Source organism: Rana temporaria, chromosome 5 (genome assembly GCF_905171775.1).
Source record: "Rana temporaria chromosome 5, aRanTem1.1, whole genome shotgun sequence".
NCBI lineage: Eukaryota > Metazoa > Chordata > Amphibia > Anura > Ranidae > Rana > Rana temporaria.
In genome coordinates, this window is record NC_053493.1 from 177,336,482 (window position 1) to 177,352,912 (window position 16,431).

Sequence of the window (16,431 nt, forward strand, 5' to 3'; positions counted from 1 at the left end):
TTCACCTGGAGGCAAAGTGATAATTATTAAACACACGACACAAGGGTTTTTAAAATCATTTATTAGTCTGCTCCGGAGGCCCCCCCTGTCTTCTTTAGCTCTAATACCAGGGGGGGCTTCTTCTTCCGCTCTCGGGGGGGGGGTCTTCTCCGCTCTCCGGGGGGGCTTCTTCTTCCGCTCTCCCCGGAGGGGTCTTCTCCGCTCTCCGGGGGTCTTCTTCTATCTTCGCCGCTCTCCGCTGTTGACTCGGCGCACCCCGGTTCTTCTCCAGCTGTCCGGGGCCTTCTCCTTCAGCGCTGGCTGCCTGCTATCTTCGTGTGTTAGCTCAATTACTAGCAGGCAGCCAGCCTGTGACGTCATCTTCTTCTCTTCTCTTCTTCTCCCTTCTTCTGATGTTGACCCGACGCCTCTTCTCGCTGCAATGATGGAAGCGCACCTTGCATCCGATTTATATAGGCATCAACGTCCCATCATGCTCCGGTAGGTACCCACGTGGTGGGTGCCTTCCCACGTGGGTACCTACCGGAGCATGATGGTGGGTACCAGACCTAAGGGCCTGGTATGCTCCTGGGGGGGGAACCCATGCCGTTTTTTTCTTTGAAAATTGGCATGGAGTTCTCCCTCAGGAATGCATGCCGAGCGACGCTGTCAATTTCTTTTTTTTTTTCGACGCAACTTTTTTTTACCCGGCGCGATCCACAAAACTCGGCGTAACGTAACTTCGCGCATGCGCAGTACGGCCGGCGCAGGAGCGTGCCTCATTTAAATGGGAATCGCCCCCTGATGAAGAGAAACACCTTACGCCGGCCGGATTTAAGTTACACAGCCTGAAATTTCTAGGTAAGTGCTTTGTGGATCGGGCACTTAGGTAGAAATTTTAAGGCAGTGTAACTTAAATGGGATTTTTTAAGTTGCGCCGGCTTTTTGTGGATATGCCCCTAAATCCCTCCATGACCAAATGTATCAGGGTCTGGGGGATCAGGAGAAAAGAGTCTTCCCAGTACATGAGGTATTGGTTAACACAGTTAAAAAGGAATGGGAGGATCCCGAGAGAAAACCCTTCTTTTCCAGGTCCCTTAAAAGAAGGTTTCCCTTTTCAGAGGACCCGGCGTCTATTTTGGAATAAGACCCCCAAATTAGACGCAGCCTTCTCCCAGGTCTCCAGAAACACGGACCTAGCGTTCGAGGACATGGGGGGCTTTAGCTGATGTGATGGACAAAGGGATAGACTCCCTTCTTAAAAAGACATGGGACTCTACCATGGGTAACTTAAAGCCAGAGATGGCTGTTACAGTTGTGGCCCGCAACTTAGAGCACTAGCTCAACTAAATCCAGGAGCACATTGAGGCCAGTACAGCTAAGGATACTATCTTGTCCTCCTTTCCCACAATCCTGCGAGGTATTGCTTTTATAGCTGACGCCTCAGCAGAATCTATCCGCATGACTGCCAGGTCAGCGGCCCTGGCCAACTCTGCCAGAAGAGCCCTCTGGCTCAAAACTTGGCCGGGTGACAGCGCCCCTAAGGCCAAGGTATGCGGGATACCCCTGACTGGTGACCTACTCTTTGGCCCAGGTCTAGAAGCCGTTCTAGACCACACGGCAGATAAGAAGAAATCCTTTCCTATCAAACGAAAGGCCCCGGTTCAGTCAAAGAAGGGGTTTCATCCAAAAAGACAGAGGGGGCACCCAAACCTGAGGGGTAGAAGAAGCCTTGGACCCCGAAAGGCAGGGGCAGAGGAGGGGCGATTTTTCGCCCTCCTGAGCAGCCCCGCAAAAAACAATGACTCCCCAGTCAGGGTGGGAGGAAGACTGGGGACATTCCTCCCACAATGGGAGGCAATTTCTCCCAACCGGTTCATCCTGGAGGTCATAAGAAGGGGGTATCATCTAGAGTTTGCAAGTCTTCCCCCCCCCCCCCCCCCCAGAGATACCCGATTACACACTTACCCAAGTGCAGAGAAAAGTCCGAAGCCTTGCTTGGGGCCCTAAGGGATCTGGAAGACCAAAGCGTGGTCCGCAGAGTTCCAGAGGCAAAAGAGGGGAAGGGATTCTATTCACACATATTTGTTGTAAAGAAGCCTTCCGGAAAATTTTGACTAATCCTGAACAGGTCAATTACCTACAAGCGGTTCCGCATGGAGTCGATATTCACAGTCAGGGCCCTTCTCCCCCACAACTGCTTCATGGTATCTCTGGACCTCAGGGACGCGTACCTACACGTCCCGATCGCAGAAAACTCCCAGAGTTTCCTGCGTCTAGCGGTAGACCTAGATGGAACAATTGTACACCTGCAGTTCCAGGCTCTGCCATTCGGGCTATCCTCATTTCCCCGCATCTTTACCAAGGTCTTGGCAGAACCCGTGGCGTTTCTGCGACTCCAGGGAGTGTCCATCATAGCGTACCTGGACGACCTGCTCCTGTTTGCGGCTTCCCCAGAACAGCTTTCCAAGGATCTGGAGATGACGATAAAAGTCCTAACGGACCTGGGGTAGCTACTGAACTTGGAGAAATCCAGTCTCATCCCCTCACAGCGTATCACATACCTGGGATTCTGGTTGGACTCAACACTCTTAAGAGTGTTTCTCCCAACAGAGAAGGTCTTAAAGTTAGACAGAGCCGGGCCCTCCTACAAGGCAACCAGCAGGTCCCGATAAGATCTCTAATGTCAACTCTAGGTCTGCTGACATCCACCCTCCCAGCAGTCCAATGGGCAGGACTACACTTTCACCCCCTGCAGGCCTTCGTCCTGAGGGTTTGGGACCACAGTCTAAAGGCTCTAGACACATTGGTTCAGGTTCCAGATCAGGTAAAAAGATCCCTCTGGTGGTGAAGGAAGGTTACAAACCTGTCGCAGGGCCGGCTGTGGCTTATCCCGGTGTCTCGGGTAGTAACCACAGACGCAAGTGGCAAGGGCTGGGGGGCTCACCTGGGGTCCCTTCCAGTTCAGGGCACCTGGGGGTTCGAAGATCTGAAGAGATCATCCAATTGGAAGGAGCTGAGGGCAGTGGGGCTAACCCTCAGATTTTTCCAAGAAGAACTCCGGGGACACCACACTCAGGTGAGGTCGGACAATTCCTCGGCCGTAGTCTACCTAAACAAACATGGCGGCACGAGGAGCGGAGTTCTATCGGCCCTAGCAACGGACATCCTGGGCTGGGCCGAGATCAACACTCTCTCACTCTCAGCAGTCTTTCTGAGAGGCGAGAAGAATGTGTTAGCAGTTAAAAATAGGGGGTGTAATGGCGCTTGCTGATAATAAAATAAAAAAATATATATAAACGTGATAACAATTCCTGTGAGTCAAAAAAATGTGTTCCACTCCAAAAGATAACCGCCCAGGTGTATCCAATATAAAGTGCAATTGTGCGAATGCTATAAATAAACCAATTGCTAATGAACAAATACACCAATTCCTGTGTGTCTAAATTTGTTCCACTCCAAATGAAATAAAGACCCCCCAGCATCCACCAGATAATGTGGAGGGTGATGGGAGTGATAAATTAATGGAGAATACCTAATATGGTAAACAAAGGTGCCACCAAGAGCACAGTGCTAATGAGGTAAGTAATTAAGTGAAAATAAATAATCATAAATAATGTGACCAATACACAAAGTGAAAAAAATTGTTATTCTTCCTTTTCACTAAATAACCAATAATTAATGATTACAAATTATAATGATTAATAAAAATCCTATTAATATAATTATAATAAATGTGAACAAAGTGCATATGATGCTATATCCACTGAAAGTGTAATGTAATATAAATCAAAAAAATCATGCAATAAGTTCATTCCAGTGAAACAGTCTTGAAGAATAACTCATTGATAATGAATAATGTCCAATATCATGCAAGAGTGAAAAAACCCAGGTCCATTTAATTTCTGAAGTAAAAGTGTCACACAACAATCCACCGCAGAATCGGTCACAATAAAGGTGCTTCAAACGACAATAACCTTCCAAAAGTGCATAGGTGTTTCCAAAAATGTGCTCAGCTTCACAAACGACCCCACTCAGTGAATGACATGCAGAAAAAAGGTCATATTCCTCAAGTATTGTAAGCCTCCTTCAGGTAAGAGGCTTGAGGAAACTGACCTTTTTTCTGCATGTCATTCACCGAGTGGGATCGTTTGTGAAGCTGAGCACTTTTTTGGAAACACCTATGCACTTTTGGAAGGTTATTGTCGTTTGAAGCACTTTTATTGTGACCGATTCTGCGGTGGATTGTTGTGTGACACTTTTACTTCAGAAATTAAATGGACCTGGGTTTTTTCACTCTTGCATGATATTGGACATTATTCATTATCAAGGAGTTATTCTTCAAGACTGTTTCACTGGAATGAACTTATTGCATGATTTTTTTGATTTATATTACATTACACTTTCAGTGGATATAGCATCATATGCACTTTGTTCACATTTATTATAATTATATTAATAGGATTTTTATTAATCATTATAATTTGTAATCATTAATTATTGGTTATTTAGTGAAAAGGAAGAATAACAATTTTTTTCACTTTGTGTATTGGTCACATTATTTATGATTATTTATTTTCACTTAATTACTTACCTCATTAGCACTGTGCTCTTGGTGGCACCTTTGTTTACCATATTAGGTATTCTCCATTAATTTATCACTCCCATCACCCTCCACATTATCTGGTTGATGCTGGGCGGTCTTTATTTCATTTGGAGTGGAACGCATTTAGACACACAGGAATTGGTGTATTTGTTCTTTAGCAATTGGTTTATTTATAGCATTCGCACAATTGCACTTTATATTGGATACACCTGGGCGGTTATCTTTTGGAGTGGAACACATTTTTATGACTCACAGGAATTGTTATTATGTTTTATATATATATATATATTTTTTTTTTATTATCAGTAAGCGCCATTAAACCCCCCTTTTTTTAACTTGTATCAGTGTGTGAGCACTAATAGTCGTGGCTGCTGCTTAGTATATTTTGTTTTTAATAATTAGTTTAGTTCTCAGTGCCCTGATTAGGTTGGTTCCCCCTATTTACAAATGTGTTGGCAGACTTTCTCAGTCGGAAGCAACTGAGGGAGAGCGAGTGGGTCCTCAATCAGGAGGTCTTCGGTCTCTTGGTCAAGAGATGGGGACCTCCGAAGGTGGACCTATACGCGTCAAAAGAAAATGTGAAGGCTCTCTTTTTTTATTTATTTTTCTCTCTAAACCAAGGAGAGGGAGCACTGGGAGTGGACGCACTGTCCCAGAGCTGGCAGTTCAAGATGTACTACGCATTCCCACCACCGGTATTATTGCCCGCAGTTCTGAGGAAGTTTCAGCTGGAAAGCACTTCCCTGATCTTAGTGGCACCACATTGGCCCAAGAGGGCATGGTTCTCTGTGCTCAAGCAGCTGGCTGTAGAACCTCCCCTTCTCCTACCCCCCCCCAATAGGATCTCCTCTCGCAGGGCCCAGTTCTCTGCCCTCAGGTGCACAAGTGGAGACTAGCGGCCTGGCTACTGAGGAGGGCATCCTAAGATCCAAGGGATTTTCAGAGAGGTTAATTACCACCCTCCTTAATAGCAGGAAGGAGACTCGCCAGATCTACCAGAAGGTTCGGCTTTGCTTTAATAAAAGGTGCATAGGACGCTCCTGTTCAGTGCAGAGCCCCACAGCCATTCTGGAATTCCTGCAGTGTGGCTAGGGGTCTTTCTGTAAGTACCCTCAAAGGACAGATCTCAGCACTTAGTGCACACCTAGAAAAAACGTTGGCCTCTAACCCTTGGGTGGTCAGGTTTTTCAGGGCTCTCTCTAGGCAGAGACCAGCTCAGGGCCCACCATTCCCCAGCTGGGACCTGTCCTTAGTTTTGCAGACCCTCACGGGTCCCCCTTTGAACCTTTTAGACAAGTGTTCTCTGAAGAAACTGACCTTAAAGGCGGTATTTTTTGTTGCAGTGACTATTGCTAGGAGGGTCAGCGAGATAGAGGCCTTATCCGTTAGACCCCCCTTTGTGTTATTTTTCTGGATCGGATAATTTTTAAGACCGATACAGCATTTTTGCCCAAGGTTACAGCGAAATTTCACAGAAGTCAGGAAGTAGTTCTACCTTCCTTTTGTCCCAACCCCACAGGTGGGGGGGAGTCGAGGTTTCATACCTTAGATGTCAGGAGATGCATCCTGCACTACCTAGAGCTGACAAGGGAATTTAGGAAGTCAGACTCGTTATTTGTTTTGTTTTCTGGGGCCAGAAAGGGTTACAAAGCGCCTCATCGCACTATTGCCAGATGGCTCAGAGCAACCATTGAACAGGCTTATACCCTAGCTGGTAGAGAGATCCCTACAGGGATAAAGGCACACTCTACCAGAGCTTTGGCAGCTTCTCAGGCGGAAAAGGCTGGAGCTATGCCAGAACAGATTTGCAGGGCAGCGACATGGTCCAACTACTCCACCTTCGTGAAACATTACAGAGTGGACCTGGTGTCGGCAGGTGAGCAGGCCTTTGGACGAAAGGTTTTGCAAGCTGTAGTCCCACCCTAGTTGGTAAGTGCTCGCTTATCCTCTCATTGTGGCTGTCCTGAAAGTAGAAAGGCGAAAATTAGAGTTACTTACTGGTAACGTCTTTTCCAGTAGTCTTTCAGGACAGCCCTAGTTACCCTCCCTGTGATTTGGGGGGTCTTGCTTAAAACCGAAATGCAGCATGGTAATGAGTTTTGATGGTATGCTACTAATGTGTTCTTGTGTCTCCCCAGCTGGCCGGAGGTGATCTTGTAAAAACTGAAGTCCGGCAGGGGAAGTGGGAATTTATGGGCTGGCGCAGTGTTTCCAGAGGAAGGGGAGGAGCCTATGTCTCTCATTGTGGCTGTCCTGAAAGACTACTGGAAAAGACGTTACCAGTAAATAACTCTATTTTTTTTACCAACAATATGTAGAAGAATACGTATCGGCCTAAACTGAGAAACAATTTTTTTATATATTTTTGGGGATATTTATTATAGCAAAAAGTAAAAAATATAGATTTTTTTTTTCAAAATTGTCGCTCTATTTTTGTTTTTAGCGCAAAAAATAAAAACCGCAGAGGCGATCAAATACCACCAAAAGAAAGCTCTATTTGTGGGGGAAAAAAGGACGCCAATTTTGTTTGGGAGCCACATCGCAGGACCGTGCAATTGTCCATTAAAGCGACGCAGTGCCGAATTGCAAAACTGGCCAGGTCCTTTACCTGCATAATGGTCCGGGTCTTAAGTGGTTAATATTCTGTTATGTGTTGCCCAGTTCAAATGTATCTACAGGGAGTGCAGAATTATTAGGCAAATGAGTATTTTGACCACATCATCCTCTTTATGCATGTTGTCTTACTCCAAGCTGTATAGGCTCAAAAGCCTACTACCAATTAAGCATATTAGGTGATGTGCATCTCTGTAATGAGAAGGTGTGTGGTCTAATGACATCAACACCCTATATCAGGTGTGCATAATTATTAGTCAACTACCTTTCCTTTGGCAAAATGGGTCAAAAGAAGGACTTGACAGGCTCAGAAAAGTCAAAAATAGTGAGCTATCTTGCAGAGGGATGCAGCACTCTTAAAATTGCAAAGCTTCTGAAGCGTGATCATCGAACAATCAAGCGTTTCATTCAAAATAGTCAACAGGGTCGCAAGAAGCGTGTGGAAAAACCAAGGCGCAAAATAACTGCCCATGAACTGATAAAAGTCAAGCGTGCAGCTGCCAAGATGCCACTTGCCACCAGTTTGGCCATATTTCAGAGCTGCAACATCACTGGAGTGCCCAAAAGCACAAGGTGTGCAATACTCAGAGACATGGCCAAGGTAAGAAAGGCTGAAAGACGACCACCACTGAACAAGACACACAAGCTGAAACGTCAAGACTGGGCCAAGAAATATCTCAAGACTGATTTTTCTAAGGTTTTATGGACTGATGAAATGAGAGTGAGTCTTGATGGGCCAGATGGATGGGCCCGTGGCTGGATTGGTAAAGGGCAGAGAGCTCCAGTCCGACTCAGACGCCAGCAAGGTGGTGGCGGAGTACTGGTTTTGGCTGGTATCATCAAAGATGAGCTTGTGGGGCCTTTTTGGGTTGAGGATGGAGTCAAGCTCAACTCCCAGTCCTACTGCCAGTTTCTGGAAGACACCTTCTTCAAGCAGTGGTACAGGAAGAAGTCTGCATCCTTCAAGAAAAACATGATTTTCATGCAAGACAATGCTCCATCACACGCGTCCAAGTACTCCACAGCGTGGCTGGCAAGAAAGGGTATAAAAGAAGAAAAACTTATGACATGGCCTCCTTTTTCACCTGATCTGAACCCCATTGAGAACCTGTGGTCCATCATCAAATGTGAGATTTACAAGGAGGGAAAACAGTACACCTCTCTGAACAGTGTGTGGGAGGCTGCGGTTGCTGCTGCACGCAATGTTGATGGTGAACAGATCAAAACACTGACAGAATCCATGGATGGCAGGCTTTTGAGTGTCCTTGCAAAGAAAGGTGGCTATATTGGTCACTGATTTGTTTTTGTTTTGTTTTTGAATGTCAGAAATGTATATTTGTGAATGTTGAGATGTTATATTGGTTTCACTGGTAAAAATAAATAATTTAAATGGGTATATATATTTTTTTTGTTAAGTTGCCTAATAATTATGCACAGTAATAGTCACCTGCACACACAGATATCCCCCTAAAATAGCTAAAACTAAAAACAAACTAAAAACTACTTCTAAAAATATTCAGCTTTGATATTAATGAGTTTTTTGGGTTCATTGAGAACATGGTTGTTGTTCAATAATAAAATTAATCCTCAAAAATACAACTTGCCTAATAATTCTGCACTCCCTGTATATTGTTCTGATCTTTTTTAATTGTGATGTATTGCCAATATGATATTTTGTATATGTCTCTATGTTGGTTATGTTCATGTGGGTATTGCACATGCTAACCCTATACATGTGATATACAGACATTATGTTTTTACACAATAAATACTTTTCTACGCTTTACATAATCCCTCTGTCTTCTGCTTCATTTAAAGTCCCAAATTCCCCTCTTTTTGTGTTTTTGCTTGCTTTCCAGAGAGGACCAAAATCATGAGCTATCCCGAAAGCGTACCTGGAATCTGTATAGATATTGATCCTTTGACCTCTTGGGTCTCGCAAGCTCTTTCCATTGCCCACAGCTCGGCTTCTTGTGCAGACAATGTGGAACTCAATGAACCTTTTTGACAATTTCTTTTTTTCACAAGAAAACCTTTTTGACAATTTTACGGACTGTGGTCACTGCATAACCTGTGTGTGGCTTACCATCTGGGGTGTAATACCTGGAACCATCGACAAAAAGGTTCTTGGCATTTGGGATAGGGGCCTCCTTCACTGAACTAATGGTTGCTGACTCAAGTTCCATCAAATAAACACAGTTGTGGTGATCATCAACATGTTGTCCATCTGAATCGAAAAGTTGGTTAGAGGTAGAGAGATTAGTATTGTTAGTCTGTAAAGTTTGAGTGTTATCGATTTTAACACCATTATCCCCCCCCCCTCTCTTCCTACTCAGTAGGAAGAAGAGATGCTGGGTTCAAAATGGTGCATCGTCTCAAAGTTAGGTTAGTATGGGGTTAGGAGAGACACTTCATACTTGGTCAATCTGGCAGCAGAGAGGTGTTTTGTCTGAACTTGATTTAGTATCTCTTGCACTGAATGGGGAGTATAGAGGGTCAGTGGTGAGTCCAAGACTGTCACCTACCTTCTGTAACAATACAGCGCAGGCGGCTACGGCTTGTACACAACCTGGTGAGCCTCGAATGACTGGATCTAGGCAGTCGATAGATACATGATGGGTCAGTACCTGGATCCATGTAGTTGGGTCAGTACTCCAGCGGCGTGGCCTTTGCTTTCATAGCAGAAAAGGTAGGAGGTTAGGTCATAGTTGGGCAGACCTAAAGCAGGTGCTTTGGAGAGTTCTTCAATCAAGTCCTGTAGGGTCAACCAGTTATCATCAGTCAGTTGAAAGGGAGCTTGGGATGGGATTTCGTAAAGGGGTCCTAATGTGGATGACATGTTAGGGACCCAGTCTCTACAGTAGTTAAGACCGATAATGGCTCTTGTTTGTCGTGCGTTTCCAAGTCTTTCAGTGTCTGAATTCTCTCGGTTGTCAGATGCCGAGTACCCTGAGATATACAATGTCCTAAAAAGGTGACCTTCTCCTTGCAAAACTGCAATTTCTCCTTGCTAGCTTTATTCCCCATGGACGCCAGATGGTTTAGCAATAAGACAGTATGCTGATAACAGACATCCCTTGCAGGGCAACAAAGCAGCAAGTCATCAACATACTGTAGCAGTACCACCTCTGGATTTGTTGGGGTCCATTGATCCAACACTATTCAAATTTGCAACTGTACTCCGAGGGACTAGTCACAGACCCCTGAACGAGACATGTCCAAGCCAGTTGTCGGCCCTGGAATGAAAAAGCAAAAAGGTACTGGCACTGGGGGTTCAGTGGTACCGGAAAAAATGCATTAGTTAGATCAATGACACTGAATAAAATTGCGTTAGGTGTTATAGATGCCAACAAGGTGTGTGGGTTGGGTACCAAAGGGGCATCGCTGATAATGATTTTATTGATAGCCTTTAAATCATGTACTAAATGGAAAGTTGCTTCCTCACCTTTGACAGACTTCTTAGCCACTGGAAACAAAGGGGTGTTACAGGGTGATTTGGTTGGCGTAAGAACTTTTATCAGCAGGTACCAGTCTATTTGGATTTTAAGACTATACATCTGAGCTACACTTAAAGGGTATTGTGGTTATTGGGGTAAGACGCTCCCTGGTCTGATGTTTACTGTGGTTGGCGGAACTGGCAGAAGACCCACGTCATACTTGTCAATCGCCCAAGGTTTGGGATCGACCTCCACCAACAAATCCAACCCCAGAAAACAACCAGGCTCTGTCATGTATGGTAGAGCCAACATTTCACATAGGCGCTCATCTGACAGTGCACTACTAACAACAATACCTGTTGGAGTATACTCAATAATTGGCTGTATTTCTGACAAAATATCAGCCCCAAATAGATTGATGGGAACATCATCTGATACTAGCACAGACTTGATGGCCTCTGTGTGTTGCCCCAATCTAAAATGGAGAGGTTTTGTTGTTTTTAAAGACAGTCTGACCTATGAGACCTATGTTTGGGGTGGTTTCTCCCAAAAAAGGAAACTTTGCTTTCAATATCTTTAGCTCTTAAAACTGTGCGGGCAGCACCGGTATCGAGAATGCATGGTAGAGGGTATTTAGGTTCTTTAACATACAGGTTGATATGGGCAGATACCAGTTTGCCAACTACCTATGGTGAGTCATAGTTGTTTCCTGTTATCGCTACAACTTTAGGTGTTTGATCCTTTGGGATAAACTGCCACTTTCCTCGAGGTCTAGCTGGTTCCTTATCACAAAATCATGGCCTTTCTTCCCACAATTAAAACAAACAAAAGGTCTCTTGCTATGTATAGCATTTTTGTCCTGTTTGTTTTTATGTTGGGGTCCACTAGAGGGAGTTTGTACTACAAGGATATTAGGTGTCTTCTCCTTTTTTTTTCCGGTCCACATCCCTTTCTATAGCAGAGAGAGTGGATGTGATGTATTTCAGTTATCTTGCAAACCTGGCCTGTTAGTGGGCCCTGTAGGACAGGGTTGATGACCACTAAATTAGAGGACCAATTTACCTCACCGTGTGGCTGGCTTGGCTGAAAGATCCTGGCACCGTGAGCTGTGTAATCTCTTTTGAACTTTGCAAAGTGTGTGTGTGGTTACATGATCCTGTGGCAGAGGACCGTGCAATGACTCAACGGCACTCACCAAGTCTGTGGCAGAGACTTTTGAATGCGCTTTGCACCGGCTGCTAGGTCAGTGAAAGAGGCCTATCCAGTGGTTGCTGAATCCAGTGCGGAAACGTTTATCCTCTGGATCCAAGATCATACCCGTGATCCGCAAAGTAAAGTACCTGAATCTTCCCTACCCCTTTACCCAACTAACGGAACTTGTTTAATAAAACCCTTGAAGAAAAAGAACACAAAGTGTTGGTGTGAACATTCAAGAAGGACCCCTAGGACAAGCATTGTGAACAATAAGGTAACAGCAGGCCCAAATCTAAACCAGCAGCTCCTTTGGGGGTAGTGCTACAGTTGTTATCTTTAATGCTTGTTTTTTTTACACTACAATAGTCTGTTATATCTGTCAGGATCACTTAGTGCTCCTGCTACTCATTCCAGTATCCAGGTGTTGGTTGTTGCATTCCCCCTGTCTGTGTTCACCTGGAAGGTGATTGATCTGGTCAGTCACCTGATATAAGTAAACCGAACGCTCTATCCCTTGCTTGTGATAGAGACAGTATACCTGCATTGTTCCTAATCAAGGCTCCCATTTGTCTGCCCTGCTTTTGCTAATCTTGATTTACCTGGACTGTCATAGAACCACGCTATCTGTCTGCTAAACTGCAAGTATCTGTTTGCTTTGCTCAGTTTGCGTCTGCCTTGGCGTGGTGGACAGCCACTATAGCATTGTGTAGAAGTCCTGAGGGCAACCAAGTAACGGTAGGGCTGCTTGTCTTAAGGGAAAGGGGGCCGCTATAGGTGAAGTACACAGTAGTTGGCTATAGTGTCTGACCAGCTGCGTTGGGGTAGACGTGACATTCGTGACATTATCACAAGCCTTTAACAAAAAAATTCTGTCAAGATGGACTCACTCCACTTCTACTACACCCATTCTAACAGGTCTAAGAGGTTCAATAAACTGCCTCATTCAGCCAGATGGGGATTTTTTTTCAGGGCTCTCTGCACTCCGCTTGTGTTTCAGCTATCCGGCTTGACTCCTGTGACACGTCCCCTGCCAACCAGCCTGACTGACCTTGCGGATCCACGTACCTCTGCCCAGTTTGATGGTCATGTGCCTTTTTACCTGGACTGTTATTGAATCGGATATTAGACTATTCCCTAAACTCAGTGTGCCCTTTACCTGGACTGTCATAGAACCAGGCTATCCATCTGCTAAACTGCAAGTATTTGTTTGCTTTGCTCAATTCGTGTCTGCCTTGGCATGGTAGCCAGGCACCATGGAGCCGCCAGCTAACGGCACAAGGACTAAAGTAACGGCACATAGGTGCCATTGCTTCAGTTTGCTTTAGTGCACATGTGCCGATGACATTGGCACATGCACGGGACAGGGGATATCTCCTAAACCAGGGATATGCAATTAGCGGACCTCCAGCTGTTGTAAAACTACAAGTCCCATCATGCCTCTCCCTTTGGGTATCATGCTTGTGGCTGTCAGTCTTGCTATGCCTCATGGGATTTGTAGTAATGCAACAGCTGGAGGTCCGCTAATTGCATATCCCTGTCTTAAACCATGCAGGTTTAGGAGATATCCTGGGTAGCTACAGGTAAGCCTTAATATAGGCTTATCGGTAGCATAAAGTGGTTGTTGAGGGTTTACAACCACTTTAAGGGAAAAGGGGCTCCTATAGGTGAAGCACACAGTAGATAGATATAGGGGCTGATTTACCAAGCCTTTGCTTCATGACTCATGGAGCAAAGACAGGAGAAAAAGCCGTTTTGTCATTTCTTTATTTACTATAATGCCTAGTGCGCCCAGGAGAGGGCGCATGGTGCGCCTCTATGGACCTGACGTACGGCATTTAGAAATGTAAATAGAAGGAGTTTTTTAGGAGGGGGGGGTGGGGTGTAGTGGGGAAGTGTAGTGACATGTTTGTTTAAGTTTCCCAGGCCGAATTGAAAGTGAAAGTGTTTTTTGTGAAATTGAGCGCCGTACGCCGCAAGTAGGAATAAACCTCCGGGAGGTTTATTTGCATACTGTGCATGCGTGCGGGGCAATTACGTCCTTTCACGCACGCCGTCTCACTACGCCGGGAAAATCTTGGTAAATTCCAGGCGGCGTAGCTGTATTTGCACGGCATGAGTCAGCGCACGTGAAAGGCCGAACTGTTTTCAGCTTGCGCTGACCATGAAGGGGAACTCCGCGCCAAATTTCAAACAAAAAAACGGCGCGGGTTCCCCTGCAATGGCACATCAGGCCCTTCAGCTTGGTCTGGATCATAAGGGGTTAACCTACGCTGAAAAAAACAGCGTGGGGTTCCCCCAAGATCCAGACCAAACCCTTATCCAAGCATGCAGTCTGGCCGGACAGGAATGGGGTTCGGGACGAGCGAGCGCCCCCCCCTCCTGAGCCGTACCAGACCGCATGCCCTCAACATGGGGGAGTGTGTGCTTTGGGGCAGGGGGGCACTGCCCCCCACCCCAAAGCATTCTTGTCCCTATGTCGATAGGGACAAGGGCCTCTTCCCGACAACCCTTGCCGTTGGTTGTCGGGGTATGCGGGTGGGGGATTATCGAAATCTGGGAGCCCCCTTCAATTAGGAGGCCCCCAGATCCCAGCCCCCCACCCTATGTGAGTATGGGGTAAATCGTACCCCTACCCATTCACCTGGGGTAAAAATGTAAAGTTAAAAAAAAAACACCACACAGATTTTTAAAATAATTTATTAGTCAGCTGGGGGGTCTTCTGCCGGGCCCCCCCTTTCTTCTTTAAGCTCTTTTACAAGGGGGGTGTAGGCCCGCTCTTCTCTTTTCTGCCGGGGCCCCGGGCTTCGTACTTTTCTGCCGGGGGGGCGCCACCCCCCGGGATTCTCCGCTGTCTTCCGCCGGGCCCCCCCCCCTTCTAAGCTCTTTTTGATTCGGGGGGGGCATCCAGGCTTTGCCGTTTTCTTCCGGGGGCCAGGGCTTCTCTCCGCTGTGTTCTCTGTTCCCTCTTCTGCCTGTCTCCTCCGGAGCCCAGGGCTTCTTTCCACTTTCTTCTCTGTTCCCTCTTCTGCCTGTCTCCTCCACGGAGCCCAGGGCTTCTTTCCGCTATCTTCTTCCTTTTTCTGTTCCATTCGATGTTGACACGAGCTCTGCCGCTGTAATGGCATCTGAGCAGACTGTCGACTTATATAGGCATAGGGCGTGGTCACAGGGTGATGCCACCCTGCGACCCCAACCTTTGTGACATTACATTACCGGTGCATGATAGAAATGTGATGTCACAAAGGTTGGGGTCGCAGGGTGGCATCACCCGTTGACCACACCCTATGCCTATGTAACGGACATATGCATGCTGCCGGGACAGTTATAATCTTTCATGCAGGGAGGACTACAAGGAACTGCATGGCTTGTCACAATTGGATGTACCACATTGTATTCTAAACTCAAAGGGTTAATTGGACAAGTCTCTTTCATTGCTGAATGCTAATGTACCCTTCGCATAGCTAATGAACTCTCTCTTGTGTAGGTAACAGCCCCTGTGAGGTGTATGCTGATGGGGATTATGTGTGAGTGATAATTGTTTTAAAGGTTAATTGAATTCTATTGAGAAAAGAATGTGCCTGGCCAGGAAATGTTAAGTGGTTTGCGGTGCCGAAGCGTCTAGAGACTGGTCAAGTGATTAATTCAAGGAGATGTCATTGTTTCAGGGGGTCTGTGTTGAAGCCCCCTACTGGGTGAAGGGGGGGCGGAAACTGTCATTGTTCTTGTAACAGTTGTAAGCAGATATAAGCAGGTGAAATATGCCAAATAAAGTTAGTCTGCTTGACCCCTCAAACCTAGCCCGTCTCGTTTCTTGGAAGGGCGTTCGATGGGATATACCGGCGGTACCTGCATATCGCAGCTTGCCAGGGAAAAGGACATCTCCAACGGCTGAGACCCTCACACTACTTGGGTAGCCGTTACATTGGTTGGCAGCGGTGGGATGATCCTTGTATCCAAAGAGCAAGTGCTGAATGGAGTCGCAGTACGCCAGGCTGAAAAGATCCACACTGAAGGATTTATTAGAGAGTCGTGGTAGGAGCGCCAGCAACAGACCACGGAGGGAGCTGATAGCTGAACTGCTGGAGCTGGGCGAAATGGATGGATCCATGGAAGGAACGGAGCCCCTTGCACCGGTCAGCGAAGAAGATGTAATTACTGGGTGTGACGGTATTGGTATGATATCCCCGTCAACGTTCCCTTCTTCCCATAACGAAAATCACCCCAATATTCCACGAGGAGGGATATCCCTGGAATCGCCCAGAAAGCCACACATGCCAAGCTTACTGCTAGAACAAGACAGACTTTAATGTTACAAAAACTCAGCTTATATGTGGTTACAGCCTGTTAGGAACGCCCCCCTCACACAGTGGGGTTTCCCATACAGATTATAGGAGACAAGTCGGAGCCGACCATGCAGACACGTTTCTTTAGATAAAGACATCAGGGGAGTTAATTAATACACTGAAGCAATCAGAATAATTAACATACTACTTCTCTAATCATTTAGCCTGATGATACAATACACATCTTTTAAGGGTAAACACAGATCTTCTTCACACAACACAATAGATCAATTAACCTTTAGAATAGTGAGGGGACATT

The 16,431-nt window shown here is 46.0% G+C and overlaps 1 long non-coding RNA gene across 1 annotated transcript in view; it reads left to right on the forward strand.

Moving 5' to 3' along the window:
• LOC120940504 overlaps positions 1-9,413 on the forward strand; it is a 34,584-nt gene extending 25,171 nt beyond the window's left edge. The window contains exon 2 of the long non-coding RNA XR_005749434.1: positions 9,058-9,413. This is a non-coding gene — a long non-coding RNA (uncharacterized LOC120940504). The remainder of the gene's footprint in view (positions 1-9,057) is intronic.
• The last annotated feature ends 7,018 nt before the right edge of the window (positions 9,414-16,431 follow it).